Source organism: Chlorocebus sabaeus, chromosome 1 (genome assembly GCF_047675955.1).
Source record: "Chlorocebus sabaeus isolate Y175 chromosome 1, mChlSab1.0.hap1, whole genome shotgun sequence".
Classification (NCBI taxonomy): domain Eukaryota; kingdom Metazoa; phylum Chordata; class Mammalia; order Primates; family Cercopithecidae; genus Chlorocebus; species Chlorocebus sabaeus.
In genome coordinates, this window is record NC_132904.1 from 124979288 (window position 1) to 125001950 (window position 22663).

At 35.9% G+C, this 22663-nt stretch overlaps 1 protein-coding gene and 1 non-coding gene across 3 annotated transcripts in view; one reads left to right on the top strand and one right to left on the bottom strand.

Moving 5' to 3' along the window:
- The window catches only part of ARHGAP32 (Rho GTPase activating protein 32), a 304654-nt gene that overhangs the window by 226312 nt on the left and 55679 nt on the right, over positions 1-22663 (bottom strand). The window lies entirely within an intron of this gene.
- On the top strand, positions 1627-1731 carry LOC119626682 (U6 spliceosomal RNA). Its single transcript, XR_005242828.1, has one exon. It is a non-coding gene; the product is annotated as a U6 spliceosomal RNA (small nuclear RNA).

Below are 22663 nucleotides of genomic sequence, written 5' to 3' on the forward strand. Positions count from 1 at the left end.
TCTCAGCCTATGCTTTCACTGGATCACTGACCTTTCATTATTATACATTCTATAATCATCATCTCATGTAAATATTGTGGAAAAATACTATAACAGTATACCTAACTAGAGCCCTCCAGACAATTTTTAACCACTGCCCTAGAGCCTGATATCTGTAACCAAAAAAAAAAAATCAGAAAACCCTACAGAGTGTGATTCTACTATTTATATCTACAGATAAATCAAAACTACTGTATATAATTGTTAAATAAAATCTGAAGCCAGTGATGATTTTTCTAGTAAAAGTAAACAGCCACTAAAATACAACATTTACATGTAGTGGTTAAATGAAAACAAAAAAACAAAAACATAGCCAAGTGCAGTGGCTCACACCTGTAATTCCAGTACTTTGGGAGGTCAAGGCAGGAAGATCCCTTGAGGCCAGGAGTTGAAAACCAACCATGAAAACAGAGCGAGACTCCATCTCTATAAAAAAATTTAAAAATTAGCCAAGCATTGTGATGCACATCTGTAGACTCAGCCACTCAGGAAGCTGAAGGGGGAGGATCGCCTGAGCACAGGAGTTTGAGGCTATAGTGAGCTACAATCATGCCACTGCACTCCAGCCTGGGCAACAGGGCAAGAGCCTGTCTCTGTCTGTCTATCTGTGTGTGTGTCTCTCTCTCTCTTTTATATATATATATGTGTGTGTGTGTGTGTGTATACATGTACATATATACATGTACATGTACATATACATATATACACACATATATATACTGGTAATAAAAATAGTATTTTTAATACACACATGCAAAGAAGAAAGTCTGGAAAACTAAATAACAAAGATACTGCAGATGATTTTTACTTCCTTCTTTAAACTTATTTACATATTTTTAACTTTCTAACATAAAAATGTATTCACTTTAACTTTTTAGTTTTAAAGAAGTTAACAGCATGAATTAAAAGATCCACTCTACAGTTTCTTCTCTTGAGTAGGTGGATGCTGTTTTTCCTACCCTATATACCACAGAAGTCAATGAAAAAGTTTATTAAATAAATACACAAGATTGAACAACTGAAAAATCTAGGTACCAGGAACAGGAAATATATGTTCAAAAATAAATGAAGGCAATGTGCATAAAGAAAGCAATATTCTTATACTGACCAAGATAAATCAAAAATAGATTGAATATGAAAAAAGCAAAGGCAAAAAAATAAAATCATGTATGTGATATAAATGAGAAAAATTAAACAGATTCTTTTCATATCAAGATCTCAGAATCATTAAATAAATTTATATATCAGGAATTAAGTCAATTCTCTTCTAAATGTTTCCCATCCTAACCTATGAAGAACCAAAATCAATGGTATTTAAACCACATTAATAAAGAGATATAATACCCACAATATCTACAAGTACAAGGATTGCACCAACCCAATATTTACTGTTGAATTCATAAGCCACATCACTTTGTCTCATTGCTTCCTTTGTCAAAAAGGTCACAAATCCAACTCAGAAATACTCTGTTCTAACACTAAAGAGCTCAAGGTGCTCTTGTGCAAGGAGGGGTAAATAACAACAACAACAACAAAGAAAAAAACAGGCTACCAGCATAGCAGATTCTACTGAATGAAATCCAAGTAGTGCTTGCTTCAGCAGCACATATACTAAAATTGGAACGATACAGAGATTAGCATGGCCCCTGTGCATGGATGAAATTAAAGTAGTCAGAGGCTAGAGAGAACAATTCATACATCTACCTAGCTATGGGCACACAGAACAAGCAAGTTGTATCAACTTCAGAATTCCACTGGCAGACTCAACAAATAACAAAAACACTTTTCTTTATCAGATACATTCGAATCTAGTGATCTCAGGAAATCCCTCTCACTGGCTAAGCAACCATCTTATCAGTATAAGTGACTACTCATTTTTGCCTCTAATCTACAGATAAAGTAAATCAAAACTATTACATATGTTGGTTAAATAAAATCTGAGGCAAGTGATAATTTTTCTAGCAACTTATACAACATGTACATGTAGTAAACAAAAACAAAAAACAACCAGTAAAGTAATACATGAATAAAACTTATCAGAATTAGTCATCTTTTTAAATGAACATTGGATATTAAAAACGTATCTCTATCTGAAAAGGAATCTGTAGAACTGAAAGAAAAAAATGGGCTACAGTTAATTAAGGTAAAAGTATAGTGTTGAAAATTAGGGACTAACTACATCACAACTGATTTAGTAAAAGCTCTTGTAATAATGAAGATTGAGAATTCTGAAACATAATGTCGAGCCAGGTGTCGTGGCTTACCCTGCAATCGAGCACTTTGAGAGGCTGAGGCGGGAGGATCCCTTAAGGCCAGGATTTTAAGACCAGGTTGAAAAAGGTCCTGTCGAAAGAAGAAAGGAAGAAAGAAAAGAAAGAAAGAAAAGAAGAGAGAGAGAGAGAGAAAGGAAGAAAAGAAGGAAGGAAGGAAGGAAGGAAGGAAGGAAGGAAGGAAGGAAGGAAGGAAGGAAGGAAGGAAGGAAGGAAGGAAGGAAGGAAGAGAGGGAGGGAGGGAGGGAGGGAGGGAAGGGAGGGAGCAAGAGAGAGAGAAAGAAAGAAAAGAAAAGAAAGAAGAAAGAGAGAGAAAGAGAGAGAGAGAGAGAGAGAAAGAAAGAAAGAAAGAAAGAAAGAAAGAAAGAAAGAAAGAAAGAAAGAAAGAAAGAAAGAAAGAAAGAAAGAAAAGCTGGGCATGGTGGTGCACACCTGTAATCTCAGCTACTCAGGAGGCTGAGGTGAGAGGCTTGTTTGAGCCCAGGAGTTCTAGGTTGTGGTGAGCTGTGATTGTGCCAGTACACACCAGCCTGGTCGACAGAGTGAGACCGCCATCTAAAAAAAATTATATATATATAATTGCATATATAATTACATATATAAAATTACATATATACTTATGTATATATGTATAATATATATTTATAATATATAAATAATTATATATAATTTATAAATATAAAATATATATAATGTTGAATTAAAGGAAATAATATTTCCTGAGTTAAAATTTTGATTAAATATGCTATAGTCAATGAGATACAGAAGGCATCCGCTATATTACTTTTACATATTTTAGGACCTTAGAAAATTGTGGTCTTACCATACATATAAACTGTATACATATAAAAACTATACATAACCATACTCCTGGTCACCACTGTTAGTGGACCTCCTCCTAATGTTAATGATACTGCAAATAAAAATTCTAAGTGTAAATTCAATGAACAATCAGGGGAGAAAGCAAATGGTCTAAGCAGACTCCCCCTCAGTGAAAAGTCTGGGGAGAGGTCAGGAAGAGACCAGGATGAAATCAATAGGGGTAAGGCTATGCAAAACAAAAAGAAAAAAAAGGGTTGTACTAACTTTTCAGGCTTGAAAAGCTCAAGGTATTCCACAAATTCAGTACAGTTTCTTCCACAAAACTACTTGAAGAAATATAAATAAATCCAATGTTTTCAATCTGCCCTTTACTTACTGGTATCCTTACCTGCATAGTTCACTCTGCTTTGAAGTTGGTTTGAGACTGAAGTAATTTTAGCAACTTGCTACTTATCTTATTCTGCCTGCTCCTCTGCTATTTCTCAGAAAGTGTTAGAGTAAAAATGGGACTCAACAATGACTAGTTACTTAAAGTACTAGAGACCATTCAACTACTTACAAAATTACAGGCATTTTTCTCAAATCACAAATATCCTATCCTCAAGTAACAGAAGCTAAATGCTATACTTCTAAACATTAATTTGAGGTATCTTATTTGGATTTAAAGTAAGTGTACTACTATTCTGGTAATCAGTAATTCTTCGATTTTATTTTCCTAGGAAGGAGAATCAAGTTCCTGCCTGCTCATTTATTTCTGGAAACAGAGAAGCATTTTTCCCATTATCTTTTGTTATTGAAATCTGTTCTGGTAAGTTTTATCCACTACAAAAATAAAGTGAACCTTTGAAGAATAAAATATAATAGGGAAGTAGCTCGTTAAAAGATACACAGATTTATGTTTAAATTTGAATGATGCATAAATTAGGAGTTTAACATCTATTTCTTCTGATTTTGCTACAACCAGACATCAATATTATCATCTCTGGGGCTTTTTATGTTATATTTTCAAAATGAACAATGAATACAAAGTACATTTTCTGATGTCTCAAACATTACTTGAAAAATAATAAGGCTGTTTTTAAGTGTCAACTGAGAATTTTCAAGTTACATCACTGTTCTAATGTTGCTTACTGATAGGCAATTCATTAAGTTACTGTTTTACTATTACAGGTATTATTCAAGTTACAAGATACACAGCAATTGGAAACAACAGTATTATCCTTGGATTTCCATTTAGAAATAATGTTGGATTTTTAAATTTAAGAAATTTGGGCTCAGACAATTCAAATTCCTTGTGTGCCACTTATTACCTAAGTGAACTTGCACAATTTACTGAAAATCTCTGAAGATCAATTTCCTCTTCTGAACCGAATAATCATATCCAGTCATACTGTTGAAGTAATTCGATGAAACAGTATCAAGTCCTATATAGTAGATGTTCAAAAAAAATGGAAGGTATAATATAATAATAAAATAAAAGTACTTGGTGAATCTAGGTTTGGATCTACTAAAATGTTTAACTCTTCTGCAAAAGGAAACAAAATTCTCATTTATTTAACTTACTACTTTGGTTTTTCCTGATATATGTTAGATACTATGATGCTATCCTTCAAAGCAATTACCACACTCCTAAACACTTAGTATGTACTCAAATACTATTTAATTTAAATATTTTAACTTTTTTATTATGGAAAATTTCAACCATATACAAAAGTATAGATAATGGAATAAATGAACCAATAGTTATCTATTACTCAGCTTTAACAATTAACAATGGCTCATCTCCCCACCCCTATTTGACGGGATTATATGTAAATCCTAGATATGATATCATTTCATCCATAAATAATTCAGCATGTATCTCTAAAATATAGTATTCTTAAATAAAAATATTATCTTAACTTAGGAATCCACTAATCACTCAATTACCACAAATACCCACTCAAGGTAAACTTTTCCAACTGCCTTGAAACTTTTCTTTAATTATTTACTGAAACATGGTCTCACTCTGTCACCCAGGCTGGAGTGCAGTGACATGATAGTAACTCACTGCAGCATCAACCTCGTAGGCTTAAGTGATCCTTTTGCCTCAGCCTACCGAGTAGCTAGGACTACAGGCATGTGCCACCATGCCTGGCTAATTTTTAAATTTTTTGTAGAAATAAAGTCTTGCTATGTTGACCAGGCTGGTCTCAAACTCCTGGTCTCAAGGGATCCTCCTTGCCTGGGTCTCCCAATCTGCTAGGATTATAGCCGAGGGCTGCCACGCCCAGCCATTGTTTTTTTCTTTTTTTAAATAGCTCATTCATTTGAATCAGAAAGTCCACACATGATATTTTGGCAAGTAAGTCTCTTAAGTCTCTTTTCCCCTTCTTCCATTTTTTATTATCATATATGGTTGAAGAAACCAGGTTCAGTATATTCTCTGACAGTCTTTATCTTGCTGATTATGTCCCAGTAGTGTTGTTCTATGGGTTCCTCTAGCTCTTATATTTCCTGTAAGTCATTCATTCTTTTTTTTTTTTTTTTTTTTTTTTTTTTTTTGTGAATACACCTTAAGTTCTGGGGTACATGTGCAGAACGTGTAGGTTTGTTACACAGGTATACACATGCCATGGCGGTTTACTGCGCCCATCAACCTGTCATCTACATTAGGTATTTCTCCTAATGCTATCCCTCCCATAGCCCCTTACCCTCAGACAGGCCCCAGTGTGTGATGTTCCCCTCCCTATGCCCATGTGTTCTCACTGTTCAACTCCCACTTATGAGTGAGAATATGTGGTGTTTGGTTTTCTGTTCCTATGCTAGTTTGCTGAGAATGATGGTTTCCAGCATCATCCATGTCCCTGCAAAGGACATGAACTCATCCTTTTTTATGGCTGCATAGTATTCCATGGTGTACGTGTGCCACATTTTCTTTATCTAGTCTCTCACTGATGGGCATTTAGGATGGTTCCAAGTCTTTGCTATTGTGAACAGTGTTGCAATAAACATATCTGTGTACGTGATTTATAATCCTTTGGGTATATACCCAACAATGAGATTGCTGGGTCAAATGGTATTTCTGGTTCTAGATTCTTGAGGAATCGTCACACTGCCTTCCACAATGGTTGAACTAAATGTATTCCCACCAACAGTGTAAAAGTGTTCCTATTTCTCCACATCCTCTCCAGCATCTGTTGTTACCTGACTTTAATGATCACCATTCTAACTAGCATGAGATGGTATCTCACTGTGGTTTTGATTTGCATTTCTCTAATGACCAGTGATGATGAGCTTTTTTTCATATGTTTGTTGGCTGCATAAATGTCTTCTTTTGAGAACTGTCTGTTCATATCCTTTGGCCACTTTTTTATGGGGTTGTTTGTGTCTTTTCTTGTAAATTTGTTTAATTTCTTTGTAGATTCTGGATGTTAGCCCTTTGTCAGATGGATATATTGCAAAAATTTTCTCCCATTCTGTAGGTTGCCTGTTCACTCCAGCTTTACTGAATGGTTTACCTTGATGTTTTCTGCCATTTCTACAAGCCTCCTAAAATAAATATTAATCAAAAGAACAACAAAAATGATAAAATAATAGAAAGTACAAAGAAAAAACAACCAATGAGCCAGAAATAATCTGTTCTTGCAACATCTTAAGAATGTATAAATGGGGCAGCTATCCAAGGCATGGCACATTTAGAGGTTTCAAATGTTTCTCTTGTAACCAAAATGGGCTCTTTTGTCCTCTCCCACCATCTACGACATTTCTATATCCTTCCTCACAATCCACTAAGAAGGGCATTACCTGCAAACAACTGAAGAATCTATGACTATTACTAAGATTCCAGCTAGTATGTTTGCCACTCTGATTCATTCCTACCGTTTTAAAAGAATAATATAAAAGCTATGTGAACTTTGAAATATCCTTAAAGTAGAGGACAGAAACATTACAAGCACTCCTATTTGGTCAGGAAAGAGAAAACAACTTATCTTAGAATGAATTCATCAGTTTCATAAAATGCAGGAACAGACCATTTTAGTCTATTAAACTTCATTCTCCAACTCTAGAGATCAAAAAAATATATAACTATAACAGGCTGCACATCTGAGAAAACACAGATTCATGACATGACATTAATGCAGAGAAACAGACATTAACAAACCTTGCTGAGCCTGGGTATCCAGCATGTTAGTTACAAGTAACGTAGTTCTGTCAAGGAGAACAGGATCTCCTCCCACCGACTACCCAACAAGAAAACATACTATTGGGCCAGTGTACCAGAACCCTCAGATCAAAGAACAGGTAAGACAGTAACAGATTCTGAAAGGATCAAATATATCCACAAATTAAGGAGGAGTTCTTAAGTAAACAAATGGAAAAGCCAATTCATCCTGCACTGCTTGTTTGGCCACCTTCAAACAACTGGCCAGCGATGACCATCCATTCTGTCATTTTCTTTTTTTTTTTTTTTTTTTTTTAAAGACAGAGTCTTGCTCTTGTTGCCCAGGCTGGAATGCAGTGGAACATAAAATACAAAATACATACCAGCATAATAAAAATACCACCTCAAACTAGTATCGCAGTTTACTATTTTCAAAGCAATTTGACATACTCCAAAGAAAAAGAAAATAACAAGTGACCAAAAAGAGTGGAAATTTTCCATCTAAAATAGAAACTTTAGAGTTCTAAACTTTCCAAAGAACAGAAAGTATTCAGAATTGAATTCACTATAATCCTTCAATTAACTATATAATCTAATATTAAAGAGCTTAATAATAAAAATAGATGTAACACATTCCAAGAAATGAGTATGCCACAAGAAAGTATGGTAATTTAAACAGCATTGTTTTCCAAGGAAAAAACTCTAAGACTGTTTCTTAAAAAGAATGGCTTTAGAAGAGAGATTCTCAACATTTTTTCTCTGCCCCAAAACAGTTCGAGGATACACACAATCTCATTAGCAACAATGGGCTCATAACCTATTTAGAGATTTATTTTGATAAACAATTTTAAAAGCAAATTATCTTTGAGCATGTCAAGCTGGTTAAGCATTCAAACCTTAAGGTGAAAATTATTTTAATTAGAACTTAATTTAGTTGAAATCAGAAGCACAAAAGAAGTTAAAGAGAGGCTAGAAAGGAAAGGGGCTGGATGGCATGGAGCCTCTGGTCAGCTAAGGGCAATATGAGAGGAAGACGGACAAAGAAAAAAATGAAGTAGGATTCTAAATACAAATAGAGAGCACTAAGAATCTGTCTAGGCACCTGGAAGGGTACCTTCACTGCACATGCCTTGACAGGAGCTGAATTCTTACGTGAGAAATGGCTTGGAAGACTGCAAACAGAAAACACCCACTGGGCAAAACCATCATGTTTCTCAAAACTGAAACACTGCTTCTATTTCTGGTTTATAAATTTTGCAAAAAATTGTAAAAAATTCTGAAAAATGTAATAAAGGATGGCAAAGAAAAGTAAAAAAGATTTTTCTTCTCTTTTAAAAGTATAAAACTGAAGATCATAAAATCAATTCAGTGTATGAATATGTTTTATCAAATATAATAAACTTAGAAAACGAAGGATACCACTTAAATGTAACTCTAAAAATTCACAGATGAAATAGACATAAATCGTAACCAGAATGTTGGGGGATATCAGTAAGGGTCCCAATATTCTTCCTCAAAATACTCTTGAAGTAACACCAAGGTGACAGGACACTCGAGCGCATGAACCCTGGTTGTGAATCAATCTGGGGGTAATTCTTATGCTGTTACTCACAGTTTTGTCAGGCTACCAGCTGATGCATATGTCTATGACAATGAAGAAGAATTATGTCAATGGCTACGACTGTGAAAAGAATGAGGAGCCAGAGGAGCATTCATGTCAGAAGACAAACACTGCAAACAACTATCAGCACTTACCGGGAGTTCACACATTTGAATATTTTCAAAGTGAGAAGAAATCTTGAAAACAGTCTATTCTGAAGTCAGCTAGGAAACTAAACTCTAGAAATTCATATATGTTTCTCCAACCTTACAACTGTATGGCAAACTTTCACACTGTATTTAATTTTAATTCTAATGACCACAAGAACCTAGTGATGTGACAAAAGAAACAACACTGTCCCTGTATTACATCTGAGAAAACTGAAGCATGCCCAAGGTCACACAATTTACAAGTGGTATTTGCCTTTTAGTTTACCTTTGAATAAACATTTCAAGTGTCTCCTCCTCTGAGACATTTTCAAATTATTACCCAGTCCAAAGCATTCTCCTTTCTGCTTTCCCACAATACTTTCAAAATACCACTCTCAAATACTTCCAAAAATACAAGAGAAACGGGCAATGAGGCGTTAAGTGATCTGCACAAGGACACAGTGGTGGTGCTTTGAGTCTGACTCCAGAGATTACGCACTTAACCACTAAACTATTCCCCGAAATGATCACTAACCAGGTATGATCTTTTCTGCTATAATTTCTCTGCATAAAGTGAATTCGTTCATATGAGCTTAGTAAACAGGGGAATGGTGTCAATACAAGTCAGATTATATACAACTATTTTTCCCACACTTTTTGGCCATGTATGTCCAGCTTAACGCAAAGTTCACTGACACGAGCCAATGCAGTGAACTGCAGGGGACTGCTGCCGCCCTGTTCATGACGCTCATTCATGCCACTTTGTTGCTACTTCAATGTGGTCACTTACTATGTCCTGGTAGGGCTTTTTGCCTAGTACTTCCTCACTTTTGTGTACTTTGTCCTAATCTCAGTAGTCTATCAGCCTCAAACCTTCAATGCATCCCTTTCCATCAGCAACCACCACCTTTAAAGATAAAATCCTATAGTTACTGTAATATTTCTTTACTTATTAGGACTCTGACACGTCTTTTGAACTAACTTCTATTATTTTTACCAGATTGCTATTGCTTTTATTAGTGATCTGGATATAATGCTGTACAGATTTTGAGTGATTTGTGCAACTCCCTTTTTCCCAGACCTTTAATTTTTAGTATATGACTGGTTAAAACCACAAGATTTCTCAGAAACATATCTCAATTATAGTAAAAACAATTGTATAAAAATGTTTTTGAACCAAGATCAATATTTACTATATATTCCTTTATAGTCAGTCAGATCTTTCAAATCTTTCTGTAGAATAAAATTGCTTCCATCAAAAATGCTGGGCATCTAACACAACAGAACGGTTATTCATTCCTTACTCTTTTCAGAGCCTTCTACGCAAGCCGAAAGTCAGGAGTTCCTTAGGTTGGAAGAGAAATGCATAAACATGCTGTGACTGGCTCCTAAACTTGACCAGGCATCAACCACTCACTTGTGTAACTTAAAAAAAATAGAGGTTCCCCCGCCCTCACACGGACCTCCTGGATTTCTAGAGACTGATTCTAGAATCTGCATTTGAAAACTTCCACAGTTGATTGTGTTTAATGATCAGGCATTTACATAAGAAAGAAAAAAGCATAAAAATTAAGCCCCAAAAATACGCTTTTACTTTCTGCAATGACAAGTAATTCAAGTGAAAGAAATATCATTCCTAAATGTAAAGTAATAAATTGGCCAGGTGTGGTGGCTCACACCTGTAATCCCAGCACTTTGGGAGGCGGAAGTTGGAAGATCACTTGTGTCCAGGTGTTCAAGACCAGCCTAGGCAACATAGTGAGACTCTGTCTCTACAAAAAATATAAAAATTAGGCGGGCATGCCTGGTGCATATCTGCAGTCCCAGCTACATGGGGAACTGAGGTGGAAGGATTGCTTGAGCCTGGAAGGTCAAGGCTACAGTGAGCTACGATCACACCACTGTACTCCAGCCTGGGTGACAGGGCAAGACTCTGTCTCAACACATGAAAAAAGAAAATAAAAGTACTGAAACTGTATAAATGCCCATTTTTAATCATGTATCTCAGAATGATCATTTCAAATATGGAAGGTCTGCTCATCAGCCATATATGATTAAAAAGAGGCTTGAATGAGTGGAAATAAAAATATAACTTTCAACTGTATTTTCCAACTAGTTGCCTAATATGAAAATAAGGCTCTTATTGTGGGAAACAAGCTAAAATATCAGTGCTTGTGATATATGCACATACAGAAAGTTTTATTTCAGCTCTGTCAATCTGAAAGATTATAAGTCACAATCATCTTTTGACTTTTTTATTTTGGAATTCTTCGGTCTGCTGGAGCAAATTATTCTCATTGAAGCCGTACCAGTATCATTATACCAACTATACTGCTTAATTTACCTCCACATAATTTACGTTTTTCCCAGAAATATTTTCTATTTAAATACTTATATGAATCTACCACAGCTGGTAGAATGTTATTGCTCCAACAGTACATAGTTTAGTACAACTGTAATGTTTCAGACAGCAATTAGAGCAAGTTACACTATATAAATGAAACGGTCTGCAAAACTTTATAGCATAACTTGTGTACGTAAATATTTGTGATTCAATTTGATTATTAAACATTGTATGCTTGTATCAAAATATCACATGTACCCCATAAACATGTACAATTATTATGTATCCAAAATAAGTTTTTTAAAAAATTGTGATCAATAATTCTTACAAGACAACAAAATTTTAATTTAGGTGCAAAAAAAAAAAGCTCAATTTACATATAAAGAAACGAACCTTATTTGGGTTGCCAAACATGATTAATTTGAGTCTCAAATTATATGTATATCTGGCTTTCAACTTGTTGTCCCAAGAATATATATATTTTATTATTCTCCAAACCACAAAAATTTATCTTTCATATATTTCAAATAAAATATAGTATAAGACCTATGCATTTCCATTTATCTAGCCTCATATATTTGTATTCACTTCGTAGTTCTGCTATCTGAAATTTAAATGATATACACTAAGATGCAGGATAATCAAGAGATGTCCCCAAGTCACTAACAGGCTGCAATGTACCTTTCACTGAAAATGGACAAAATCACTGTTTCCTGAGTTAAACCAGAAAACTACTTAGGAAGTATTTGAACTGACACAAAGAACGTAGCTTACCACCTACAGTAGTTACATTTTAATCTTCCATTTGTCAGAACTACTTGCCAAAGGCAACTGACAGCCAGTAATAATATAATGAGATTACCTGCAACTGGCAGCAGGTGCACATTATAGTAATGGAGAAAAGTCACTGATACATGAGTCCAAGATGTCATCACAGTACCCTTATAAGGTACTGCAGGATATGTTAAAAAATAGTGTGGCCAATCTCAATTACAGTAAATGAATGCTATATTATTAATATTATATGATATTAAATGATGTTAGTATCATTTAATGTAATATAAATCGACAAAACTCCTGAGAATGTCAGGTTCCCTTATCTTGAATTTTGATGTACATAACATTTTTAATAGTGCAACATTTTCACAATGCTACATAAGCCACTTTAAAACATTTCAAATAGATACAGTGCTCTGTGCCAAAATGACAAATCTTATGAAGACACTACAGGGATAATAAATTGAGGCATTAAATGAGGTCAGGAAGAGACAGGGAAGGAGAATAAATAGTTTTGTAGGGCAAAAAGTCAGTGCTTTAAATACTTTTTAATAAAAATTATAAAAAATCCTGCAAGTAAGAATATTTGTTTTGTTTTCTTATACCTCAAGTAGTAATTTTTAAAAAGAGAATTGCAGACCCCTCCCGAAAACCCATAACTCCAGTCTAAACATGAGAGAAAAAAAAAAATCAGACAAACCAAGACTGGGGGAGATTCTACACAATAACTGACCAGTACTAGTCGAAACTGTAAAGTTCATCAAAACCAAGGAAAGTCTGAGAAACTGTCACAACAAAAAGAAGCCTATGGAGAAATGATGATTCAAGGTAATGGCATCCCAGATGAAATCCTGGAATGGAAGAAAAAAGTAGGATGAAACTAAAGAAATTCAAATGAAGTACAGACTTCAATTAACAATAATATATCCATATCGGTTCATTATGTGTGATGAACATACCACACTAATGTAAGATGTTAACAATGGGGGAAATCGGATATGAGGTCAATGAGAAATCTCCGTTCTATATCTGCAACTTTCCCATAAATCCAAAATTATTCTAAAATAAAAACACTTTTAATTGCTATTTTAAGTGATAGAAAACATAACTAGAACTGGCCTGAATGAAAATAAATTTACTGACTCATATAACTGAAACTATCTAAGGGCTGGTCTCACTTTGAGCACAGAGAGACTGAGGGGGTTCACAGGGCTTCCAGGAAGGCGTCTCTCCTTTGTGGCCTTCACTCTGCTACAGTCTTACGTTCCATGTAGAGACAATTTGGCCACATGTGCTTTGAAGATGCAAATTTGTTTCACATTGATTGATATATGAGGGAACAATGTGAACACAGCATGAATCCAGCATTTGTTTATGCCTGACTTCATCTGACAAGAGCACCAGGTAAGGTCAGCAAACTTTTTCTGTAAAGGGCCAGAAAATAAATAGTCTAGGCTTTGTGGACCACATGGTCTCTGTCACATCTACTCAACTCCATCTCTGTAGAAGGAGAGCAACCACAGACAATAGCAAATGAATTGGCATGGCTGTTTTTCAATAAAACTTTATTGACCAAAACAAGCAGGACAGTTTGTCCATCCCTAAACCAAGTGAATGAAGAAAACTGCATGCAGCTGACCCCAGTCACTTAGGAACACACAAATGCACATACCTCACAGGACAATGAGCCACATCCTCTACTCTGGAGTTAACAACTTTCCTCTTTCTGAGCAGCCTCCTTCCACCACTTTCACAATAACTCACATGCTGCTATTCTTCCAACCACAGGGTGACCACGACCCCCAGCCCTCACCTCTTTTTAATTGTACCCTTTCCTAAACCTAGGGTTAAGGTTTCCTTATGATTGAGTTAGGATTAGGGTTCCGGTGCCTCAGTTTAGCAGTAACAGTTCCTTTCCTCATAAGTAACTGTGAGAACTAAATGAGTTCATGTATGTGCTAGAACACATCCTAGCACTCAGGGCATTCTATATGTATTAATTTCTGCTTTGATCATGGTATTAGTTTCCAATTGCTGTTGTAACAAGTCACTCCAAATTCAATGGCTTAAGACAACAGAAATGTATTATCTTACAATTCTGAAGGTCAGAAGTCCAAAATCAGTCTCAGTGTGCTAACATCAAGGTTTCAGCAGGGCTGGTTCCTTCTGGAGAGGGGAGAATCTGTTTCCTTGCCTTTTTCAGTTTCTAAAGGCCACTTACATTCCTTGGCTCATGACCCCTTCCTCACATCACTCCAACCTCTTGCTGCTGTAATTACATCTACTACTCAGCCTGACTTTCCTGTCTCTCTGAGAATCCCTAGGATTACCTTGGGCTCACCCAGATAATCCAGGATAATCTCCCTATCTCAAAATCATTAGCTTAATCACATCTGCAAAGTCCCCTTTGCCATGTAGAGCAAACTGATGTGTCCCAAAAATACCTCCATGTCCTAATCCCTAAAAGTTATAAATGCTACCTTATTTGAAAAGAGTCTTTGCAGACATGAATAAATGAAGAATTCTGAGATGAGAAGATAATCCTGGATTACGCAGGTGGTCTCTAAATGCTTGTTGGAGAGAGGCAGAGGGGGTCTGGACACAGAGGAGAAAAGAGCAATGTGAAAACAGAGGCAGAAATTGGAATAACGGGAACGTTGGCAGCTACCAGAAGTAACAAAAGGCAAGGAATGAATTCTCACCTAGAGCCTCTGGAGCAAGGACAACCCTGCCCACACCTTATTTCAGACTTCTGGTCTCCAAATCCAGGAGAGTAAGTTTCTACTCTTATAGCCACCCAGTCTGTGGTAACTTGTTGCAGCAGAGCAGCAAACACACCATGCAGAGTAACACACAGGTTCCAGGGATTCGGATGTGGACGTATTTGACAGGCCACTATTCAGACTACCAGTCGTTATTCAAATCCTCCTCTGTTCCCTTTGAATAATATCTTTTGGTATTCTTTCTCTCTCCTCCTTGAGTTACACGGGTAATTCATTTATTCTAATTCTTTATTAATACGTATATTTAAGGCCGGGGGCAGTGGCTCACTCCTGTAATCCTGGCACTTTGGGAGGCCCAGGCAGGTGTATTACTTGAGGTTAGGAGTTCGAGACCAGCCTGGTGAAATCCCAACCTTACTAAAAATACAAAAATTAGCTCAGCATGGTGGTGGGCGCCTGTAATCCCAGCAACTCGGGAGTGAGGCAGGAAAACTGCTTGATCCCAGGAGGCAGAGGCCGCAGTGAGCCAAGATTGCGCCACTGCACTCCATCCTGGGCAACAGAGCAAGACTGTCTCAAAAAAAAAAAAAAAAAAAGACAATCTTTCAGGTTTTAGTTGAGTCCTCATAGATTCTAATATATTTTATCATCATTTTCTACAATTTTTAAACTTCTTCAACTAAAAAATTTATTTAAAGAGTTTTAATTGTCCTGTGATAGTGATTTATTTTTATAAGTGTTTTTCTAAAATTATTAATGTCTACTTTTATTCCACCTCAACTGTTTCTATTTTGGGAAATTTACTGAAGTTGTATTTTTAATGGGCCAATATAAAATCAGTTTTTGTAATGTTCCAAGAGAACTTGAAAATAAGGTGTGCTCTGTTTATTGAGCATAGAATTAAACATATATTAACTGAATTTATCTCATATTAATCAGGTTTTTCTAAATCTTCACTTAATTTTTGGCTATTGCTTTGTCCAACATTTTATTTTTCCTTATTTTCTATAGTTTTGACTTCATGTTTGTTAATGCTATGTTTATTTGGAGCGTAAATAACCAGTGTGCACTCTTTATTATTGTAAACCTCCTTCTTTGCCTCTTTAAATCTTTTCTCTCTAAATTCAACCCTGTCTGATATCAAAACCTGTATTTCCCCCTTTCTTCTTAGCTATTGTTATAAGTAATCCAGAAACCTGTCGTCTATGCTCTGAAAACAAAGCTGCCACCAGAGTAACACAAACCATACATAAGGTTAATGAAGAAACGGATACACAACAGTAGTACAGGATAGGTCGCCCTGGGGCCATGTCATGCCAAGGGGTATGCCTTGCCAAAATCTAACACTGCCTAAGTGGTAGGGAAATGTTAAATCCCAGGCAGTATTTTTCAAAAGTGCAGTATAAAAGATATCTCTCTTCTATGAGCATTTTCTAGAGCTAACTTTTATAACCATGAATACATATATTCTGTAATTTATCATGAATCACATAACTGCCTGAGATGTCTCTATACCTTCCCTAGAAAAACAGACTCAAAGTAAAAAGTTCAGTACTGTCTATTCTCCATTTCTGATTTCTGAAGATTTTTAATGACTTCAGAAACGACTTCAGAAATGACTAAGAAAACAAGTATTGAAATACTCCCCAAGGATTATTCTAATTTTTGAAATAAATACACCAGTCAAAGAAATAGGCATATACACATCACTGAAGTCAGCTTTGAAAAATGGTTAAAAGCACTAGCTTGGTAGTGAGTTCAAACCTAAGGTCAAATCCCAAACGTGGTGATTACTGTGGGACCCTGAGCAGGCTACTTAACGTAGGCCTCAATTTTCCTATCTGCAAAATTGGACTAATAGGAACTAACTGAGAAGGACACTGGGAGAATTAAGTGTGACAATGTACACAATGGACTTGACATAGCACCAACTACATAGTAAACTGCTTGTAAGCTGCTCTTGTTACTGTGCAGACTCTCAGGTAAAACATCAAAACCAACTGTGATATCTACTTTTAAAATCTGTTGACACTTAAGTCATTAGCTTTATGCAAGTTCAAAACCTTTTAAATATCATTTCATGACTTTAAACATACTGTGAAATATTAAATATGTTAAATAATACATATTTATTATAAAGCTGATCCTGACAACATAAGACAAACTTATCAACAGTAGCCCACTGCTAATGAAATGCAAACTTCCTCAAATGATAAACATGCCCCGGTCCTTCTACACTTCACACTGTTTCTTCTGTCAATCAATCATAGGAACTGTTTATAACTCTCCACCTTTATCAAGCTGTTTCAAGTTCTTTAGAGAGATGGTTCTCTACACCTTTAATGCATTCCATCTCCTACTGCAGCTAATCTCACACACACACACACACACACAAAGCCCCCTACACAAAATCCTACTTATCCTAAATTAGCTCAAGTGTCATCTCCTTTAAGAACCCTTCCCTGATCTCCTCAGATATAAATTTATGTTAATATAAATGGCAATGTCAGAACTATAAAAGGAGGCAGGAGAGATGAGACAGAAAAGGAAGACAGAATCGGGGAAAAGGAGCCTGAGTAAAATATTTTCCAAATGAAAGCATCTGACGCACTGGAGAGATTTTCACCTAGTACTGAATTTAAAAAACAACAACAACAACAACAACAAAACCATCCAGGATTACAATTCCTAGCCAATGAAAAAGTAAAATCTTATAACAACACAAGGTGGATACTGTAGGTTATATTCTCCAGGAAGCAAACTCTGACACATTTGGCAAGCAGAATGTTAATTAGGGAGTGCGGGTGAGAAGAACATCTGTTGTAAGGAGGAGAAGAAACAGGAATTGAGCAAAGGAAGAAGCTGAACAGATGAACTTCACTGCAGACCCAATGAGAGCCATGGCCAACCCTTCATGGAGCACTGAAGTTAGCATGGCCCTTCAGAATTGAGAAAAGGCAAGACAGACAGCCCTTTATACCCTACATCAACCAGCCTTCGGGCCACATTGGGATGAGGTGCTACATTCAACTAGATTTCAACCTCAGATTCTGCTCTTGAGAACCTGATCACTGACTTTTTAGAATTCTTCTCCCATTTGGGGCATTATTTCAAATAGAAATAGTTTTATTTTGAAAGGTGTAGTTTTTTCCTATCGGGAAATAAACACAAATTTCAGTTGCAAGTACCTAGGACTATATATACAAAAATTATTTTCTCATTCTTTATCCATGCTGTTGAGACAGTTGTAATTATCAATGACAAAAATGGTTATGAATTTAGAAAGCATCTCTTTTCCTTCTGTTTTACTGAGTTCAAGCTGAGACACCTTTTTGGTAACTTTTCTAGTATTGCTATCCTCACGAATGATAAACAAGAAAGTTTAAACCTATGTTTCGGCTGTTTCTGAGATCTGTCATGCAATCGATGCTTCACATAAGCAGCACACAAGAGTAGAGAATTGAAAGTCTTGCAAACCAGCAAAAACCACACTGTCTGGCAATCTCTCAGACCAGCTGGTCATAGTCTCTACTTTTCTGGCCCAGAAATATTTCTCCAGTAATTTTTCAAACTTTTCTCACTTTTTATAATTTAATAACATTAGCATATTATGCATAAAGATAAGCACTTAGACTTCTTGCCTGAAGCTTTCACAAGTCAAGACCACTTTTTCTGCCACACAATAATTGTCTCCCAGAGTGAAAAAAGTAGAGACATGCTCCTACTCACAAACAAAAATAACTTAACATCCGGAGGTTATTAAAATACTACACACACACACACACACACACACACACACTGTTCATTCTCAATCCCACATCATTAGTCTGCCAGGCTTCAAGCAGAAGAATCCATAACCATTTTGACATGAAAAAATAAAACCTGACAATACAGTTTTCAAACACATCTCTCTACCCTAAAGCTCATGGACAAAAAATAAAGAAAATTCTATTTTGGGCAAATGAGGTTTCTGAAACTATAGCACTCGCATAAATTACTTTAGAAAACTAGATCAGACAGACCAGATCACTTAACAATGAATATGTTTTCCCTGTATCTGAAACACTGTCCAGAATGGATCCAACTTTTTTTAAACCAGAATATCATTAACTGCGATAATGTAGCTTACATCCCTTCAGTATGTTTATTCACCATTTGGAGTGCCCAGGAGCACAGAGAATGTGGGAGGAAAAAAGATAAATCACTGCAGTTAAATTTTAAGGCAAAACGAAGGGTCTGTATATGGCACAGAACTAAGAATTTTTATAAATGTGACTGATACTAACAATGAAAATATATGAATAAACTTTGGAAGCAAAGGGGAAAGGAAAAATATATATATTTTTTAGCTTTAATGCATCAGTACAACAGAAAACAAAAGTTCACTCAAAAACTGTACAAAAACTAAGTAGAGTATATATTCCCCAAGTACAGGAAATACATAAATTTTTACTTGCCATGGTCAAGTTTTCTCAACATGAGAAGATACAGATTCCTCAATAAACACATATCCTCTGAACAGAATCCAGTCCAGTTTGATGCAGTGGATTGCGAACCATCTGCATCACAATGACCTGCAAAGCAATCAAAAATGCAAGTTTCTAGGCTCCACTCTAGAACTAGTAAATTAATTAAGACTCAGAAAGCCGCACTGTTTAAGAACCTGTAGGTGATTCTTTTACAATAAGGCCTAATAACTGTTTTTCTGGAGACTCTGTAATGGTAACATATTTGCTCCAAGTTATATTTTATTCATTTTTACAACTATTTTACAGGTTAAACTCAACTCAATGGCACAACAGTTCTGAAGCCTAACTACACATTAAAATTCCCTGAGGAGCCTTTAAAACATACCAAAACCTGAATCTCACCAACTAAATCAGATTCTCTAGGGATAAAGAGAGGGCATCATTATTTATTAAAAGCTCCCTTGGTGATTCTAATGTGAAGCCATGTTTCAAATACAGTTCAGAAGATGCTATATATTCTAACTAGGAAAAAAAAAAGCCTACAGAAAAAAAATGAAAGAAATAATGTCTGGAAGCTGAGGACACTGATATTTTCAGACACATAATTATCCCAGTATGATATAAAGAAAACTGAAAAATGATACTGCTCACAAAAATAAAATCTATGCGAAGCCATGAAGTCTTATTTTAAGGAGGCAAAGCTCCTAGCAAAGACAATCATAAGACAATCACCATATCCATTTTAATTGAATAGAATTTTTAATGTCAATTAAACATCACAAACTTCTATTTATTAATGAATAAGAACAAATTTAAAAGAAATCAGACAATGAACTAGACTTCTAAAGGAAGGGAGTGGGCTGAAAATATGCATTTTAATTTTGCTCCCTCCTAAAACCCCATAATAATCAAAACAAGCTTTGTCATTGTCATTACTCTGTGTGTGTGTGTGTGTGTGTGTGTGTGTGTGTGTGTGTGTTTATGGCAAAAATTCAAAGGCAACAGAGATGAGTGGAACCAACCCCAGCCCTGAGTTGCACCCCAGAAACTCCGGGGCTCTCTGCACTCATCCTGCAATGGTGAATACTGAAGAAATGAGGAAGAGTACAAGCAGTGTAGGAACAACAGGCCTCCCGGAGGAGAGCCTCAACCTAAAGCTGAGGCCAACAGTGGGCAAGGGCAGGAGGTCCAGGCTGCTGTGAGCTATGATCACACCCCTGCACGCTAGTCTGGATGACAGAACAGGATCCTATCTCTAAAAAAAAAAAAATTTTAAATAGTGGGCAATGGGACCCTATGTTCCAACCCTCTTCTTTCTTTCTGCTCCTTCCAGACGTAGCCACAGTATGTTACTTGTGGACACTCGAATCTTCTCTTTCCTTCCATGACCTCACTGAGTCACTGGCCCTCTTTACTCAGGGACATTGTGAATACGCAGGACCCAAAGAATCCTGCAGATAAGTACTGTGGGACCAATTACTTCTGAAATAGTGATAACTATAGCTACTATTGGAGTTTACTGAGCAACGGGAGGAAAAAACAGCAGTATTTGAAGCATTCATTTGCCTTCAGCATTGATCAAATAGTTTAAGTAGTACTGGTCTCTTTTGCTACTCTAAAGCATATTCCCTCATCAAGAAGAAATGTGACAAGTCAACCTAAGAGTTGCAGAAACCTCGAAGAGACCAAGTGATAATTTACTTGGTCAAGTTTTCCCAGCAAATATATGAAAGCTGGTATCTCAAGTCTTTTTTCCTCAGTATGCAAGTTCAGACAGGTTAAGCAATAGGTTCAGACAGGTTAAGCAACTTTCCCAAGGACACAATGCTACTAAGTAAAAAGCCGGAGAACTTCAACCTTGATGTTTTAAGTGCCAAAAGCTATGCCCTGATACACTACAAGACACAGGAAGTTTCCTCAAATTTTAAGTAGAATTACACCCTAATTAAGTGTAAACATAATTCAAAGAAAATAAATTTCTGCATGGTCCGGAAAGGTTATATCCAGGGAATAAACTGATATAGCAAAAGGGAGAAAAGAAAGATAGTTACCCTCGTTTCCAAGAGTTTAAACAGAAACACACCTGGGAAAACATGTTGTCATTGTTCTTATTCATAACCTACTTTTTAGTACTCTTTAAGTGCAACCTCTCTGGCAACTGATTCTAGGTAAAATTTTACCTGCAAATCTGTTCATCCTGTAGCAATCTAATACTGCAATGCTTCTTGTTTGCAAACTTTAATGAAAAACAAATCCCATGGGGATCTTACTAAAATGCATATTCTGACTCAGTATCGTTGGAGTGGGGAGATGCTGTCTTCCGAGAAAAAAAAAAAAAAAAAAAAGGATACTGCACAGTTATCCCCTTGACTAGCAAGGGTCTAGTGCAGTGCTGTCATACTATAGAAAGAATGCAAGTGGTATATATTGTTTTAAATTTCTTAGTAGCTACATTAATAAAACTTTTTTAAAAGGTAAACTTAATTTAATTTTTGTAATATATTTTGTCTAACTCAATACATCCAAATCATTATCAGTTCAATGTGCAATCAATATTATAAAATTAATGAGATTTTACATTCTTTTTTCATACTCAGTCTTTGAACACAGCTTGAATTTTCCACTTCCAGTACCCATTTTAATTCAGAATAGCTACATTCCAATGGCTCAATAACCACATATGGCTAGTGGCTTCCTTACTGAACAAATGTAAGTAGACTGAATTTTAGCTTCTCTGTACCTCTAGCTTGCTCGGAATGTTTACACAATTCAAAATTTATCATTAGCCAACTACATAAAGCTTAGCTGTGGTATCAGCGGAACTGAAGAGTGATTTTTGTTTGTTTCTTACATTTTCCTTTTGTCCTGACAATTCATGACTGAGTGCTGCAGCACAGGACGCATATAATACGCAGTGAAACAGACTCTAGGGAGGGGTGGCAGAAGGCTGGGCAATGGCAGGAATGGTAGTGGGAAAACAGAAAGTTCATGTATTTTCAAGATATAATCTTGGCACAATTTAGGGGAAAATGTGGAAAAGATGTTTGCTTACTTTTATGAATACAGATGTTTTCACTGACCTTTTAAAAATCTAAAATAAACATCTGGTTTAGTTACCAATTTAAATATCAAATATTCATTTTTAACAAACAGCTAAAGAAGTAAAAGACAGCTGATCCACAACAAAACAAAAAGTAAATTCAATACTCTTGTCAGAGAGAGCCAAAGAGATTTATACATGCCAGGATTTCCCAAAGAACATTAAGCAATTAAGATGAATAATGTCTATGATACTCACCAGAAACAAAGTTTCAGCCAAAGAAAGA